The sequence below is a fragment of the Pinus tabuliformis genome, chromosome 9, assembly GCF_031772625.1.
Source record: "Pinus tabuliformis cultivar Carrire ecotype Pingquan chromosome 9, CPIR1, whole genome shotgun sequence".
Classification (NCBI taxonomy): Eukaryota; Viridiplantae; Streptophyta; class Pinopsida; order Pinales; family Pinaceae; genus Pinus; species Pinus tabuliformis.
Window position 1 is genome coordinate 1,037,060,895 of NC_142307.1, and position 4,498 is coordinate 1,037,065,392.

The following is a 4,498-nucleotide window of genomic DNA, read 5'->3' on the forward strand; positions in this document are numbered from 1 at the left end:
TGTCGGCACCCACAAAATCTCTGCTTCTTTTACAAAAATTGAGGTAAAGAATAATTGTTGACTGCTAAGAATGGGACAACAAGATTACAAACCTTCACAAGCAAAACACAAGGCCAATACCTAGAACAAAAATTGAATATACATTTATCTCCATATTTTTCACTAAACACAAACCCCATAAAACCCTAAATCCTGAGTTCAATTCATTTTCCTTCTCTGTCAGCCCTTCGGTAATAGGAACTATTACTATAACTATATCTTATACTAGAGCCTCCTCCGAGGGACGAGCTTTTCACTTTGAAGAAATAAAATCGCAGCAATCAAATAGCAGCAGCAACAGGGTTTGTATCTCTCTATATATATATATATGAACATTCACTGGGATAATTTGATTAACTGATCCACGATTCTAACAAATGTCGTGGGAACTTAGAATGCAACGACACCTAGAGAAGGGGAGTTGTCTGTTTCGTTTATGCTTTGCGTGTGTAAGGCAAGTGTTCTATCAAAAAAATAAAAAAAACCTATCACTTTGTAGTGCATTGTGGAAAATGTGTACCATGTCAAGGTTGCGTTATGGTTGGTTTTCAAACGATCATATCAATAGTGATGTATAAAAATGTATGTTTTTATTGCCTTGGAGGATCTTCCCTAATGGATCGAATCTTCCACGTGATAGATTAGAGAGTTGACCTTGACTAGACAGTTGCCTTTGAAGGAAGGTGGCGTTGTCACCACAGAAAATGATTGTAAAGTCATTGCTTCCCGAGAAAATGAAGGTGCTGCCAGTGTCATCCGCTAGATACGCGCAGGCCTGCATTGGCGCTAAAAAATCCTCGAATATTTCTACTTAAACGTTATCACTATACATTTTTCTCTCAATATTATAATACCTTACATTCACGATGATAATTTTTGCACATATAGTGAATATATACAGGGAATTATTCCCATTTAGATGACACGTTAACATTTATTCAAAACGGAAGTAATATGATAGTTAAAAGATTTTTTTGGTTGTGATAGATTGCTGGTTGTACAATATTTTCTTTATTTATTCTTTTATATAAAAGAAAATTGTGGAAAGATCATCTCACTTGTATTTGTACTAAATGGCTTCACTTAAAGAGAAAGCCTCATCACCTAGCACCCATCCTTAGTGTTTCCAGTTACGTGCCAGCGATTTACTACTTTCTATTGCCCCTTATAGCCTTCTACTATTAAGTAAAGTAAGAGTTAGCTACTACTTCTTTTTTGGTGTGAGACATTGCTTTATTCGTTAACTTACTTAGATACTATTTGTAAAATCACCATCAAATAATTGAGGATACCTATTTGTTCCAAATCAGGTAGTTGTTTATTGTTTTTTTCATTGATCTCGTCGATTTCAATATGACACACATCATCTAAGAAATTTATCATATATGTATTACATCCTTGGGTTGATAAATTTATTTTATATTCATTACACCCTTGAGTTTTAAGGGTTCTTTTACACATTGTTATTCTTATTAGATTTGATGATCTTATATGATCATTATTTGAGCTAGATTGTTTAAGAACCTTGAACATGGTCATGAGAGGTGGGCTCTATTCCTAGCAAGATGAACTTCCCAAATCTTCCTTCGGTGTACCTTTAGAAGCAATTACTAGTTTTATTAATATAAATATTAATCATCATCATTATAAATATTTATATTTATAAAAATATACCCATAAATATTTCATAAATATAAACCTAACATATTTATTACATTAATTATATTTAACTTTAATATTACTAATATCTATATATATACTTTATTACCCAAAAAAAAATAAAAACCATGAATAATGATTTTTATCCGTTACAATGTGTTATATTGGTTTATATTCCCCACATAAATTTAAAAAAATATTTTTAATTTTTATAATTTAATTTAAATAAATTATATTTTTTTATGTCAAATATTAAAAACAAAATGATTAAAAAAACTTACATATTATATAAATATAATTTAAATATATATTTTAAATATTTTGATAATTTAATTTAAAGTAGATTATTACTAATTAAAATGTAATTTTTTAATTAAAATATAATGTTAAAAAATATATTTTAATACGCGTATAGGACTTATAATGAAATATAACTTGATTAATAAGACGAATGTCGCATAATGCTTATGATAAGAGACAACCCAGAGAAGTGATGAATAAATGAAATAAGTAATGAATATTGTTCAACATCTCTTTTCTCATTTCATCGTAATGTAAAATCTCATAAATTTTCATCGTAATGTAAAATCTCATAAATTATATAATATTATAGTTATGGTTTAAATATAAATAATAAATTAAAATTTAAATATAAACAAGTGTTGCATGCAGCCGGTAGTCCCTGCCAGGGTCTGCCACAACAACACAATACAAACGCTCTGTGCAACATGTCTAAGCTTTCTGTTTCGCTAAAAACCTGCCTTCGTCGAACAAACTTGCTACCTTACCTGAAAGATCTTGCTGTCTGCATGGTGTTGAAAGATCTTGCTGTCTGCATGGCGTTGCAAATTCAGTGTGTAATTTGTTCTCTAGAGAATTTGGGAACTGTTGATTCTGTCCTTGGAAGAGTGCAGAGAAACTACAGCTCTTTCTCGCGAGGTCTTTATTCAGAAAAGCTGGAGATTGTGATGCAGAGAAGTTTTGCCTTCTAACATGCCCTTGAAACCCTTGGGCATGGATATTGGATTAGCTCCATCCATCTCCAGCCTGACAACTTCGCCGGCCGCTGCATAGAGCAAATCCCATACATCAATATTCTCTATCAAAGGAGTTGTTGGCGGTAGTCCCTGCCGGGGTTTGCCACAACAACAATACAAAATTGTAATTATAATTGAATTTCTGGTTTTTGAATTGTTTAGAGCCATTGCCATCTTCCCAGATAGGTCCTTCAATTAGCACGACCAGTACAGAGAGCGTTCTATCCACCGATCGATAGATGTTTGACGGTATATTAATTGCTTTGAATTTTTTCATATGGTACAGTTTAACCAATGTTTCAATAAAATTTCAAATTTAAAATTACTTACTTTTTATTTTCATGAGTTTTGGTTGGGCGAAAGGTTTTGAGCTATTATTGCAGGCTTCGCTCCATTCGAAACATATTTTTCCACATCTCGCACTTATAGCCAAAGTTTTATATGTGTTCAACATTTCCAAATTTTATACTTTTTCCACCTCGCACTTATATCCAAAGTTTTATATGCCTTCAAAATTTCCCGGTTTTATATTTTTTCATTTTATGGCAACATATTCCAAATGCAAATTCCTTCGCACTTATATCCAAAGTTTATATGCCTTCAAAATTTCTTGGTTTTGTATCTTTTCCATTTTATCCCAACATATTCAACATATTCTAAGTGCATCTTCCTTCAAAGTTATATACACGGTTTCAATTTCTTCAATTTTATAACCACATATTTAGTTTCCATGCACCCCTTGCATTTATCACCATTACCACATATTCTTCTCTGCATGCGCCACCTTTCATTTTTTCCATGGAGCTTGCATTTCAGTTGGCCCTCCTAGCCTCGGTACTTGATCTTCATCTTTCTGATGTCTCCACTGCACGTCTATCTCCTCGACATACACCATACTGGGTTATCGTTGCCCTTCATGGTGAGAATGGTTTTCTGCTCTATCTTATCATTTGACATGGTCATTTTGTGCATAGATAATGGGTTTACTTCTCTGGTTGATGCCTTTACTTATCGATGGGCCTGGTCTCTACAGAATTATGGACTCCTACACCATGCACAGCCATGCGAGGGCAACCCTAGACGTGATTTGCATCTCAGGTAAGGTCTTTGTCCTCATCCTAGGGTTTTTAAGTTATTGTATCAATTTACATTTCTTGCAGAAGTATCGATGTTGATCTTTGGTCTTTAAATCTTGGCAAGGTAGAAATTTTGGGTTGCAAGACGGAGCAAAAGCTAGAGATATGAATTGAAACTTATCTAGTCTCCTTACCGGGTACTACATGAGCCGAAGGCGTTTGCAAACTAGGTTTTGATACATAGTAGGTTTTATTGCAAACTGAGTTTTGATACATTCTGGGTCCTATTGCAAACTGGGTTTGCCCTAAACCCTTGCTAGCTTAGCTCGGCATATGAGGTTACAAGGTCAGCAGTAGACCCTAGTTGTGTGAACCCAATTTTTAACTGTTTTTCGTCCTACCACCAGACTATCTCAAATGGAGACACGTTTTCAGTCTCGAATGTTAATATATGAATGATTTATTGTCACGGTCGTGGCATTCTTGTTGTTCAGATTATTTATTTTTACTTCAACCTGTTCTGGGTTGGATTGTTATCTGCGTAATGATATGGTTAAGGAAGTTGCATCCTAATTGTTTTCATGGGTGTTGTTCTCCGAACTCATTTGTCTACATGTGCTATAGTTTGATTATGAAATTTCAAGGCGAGATGCTAGTTTATGGCCGAGTGCGGCAAGCTCTTTATCC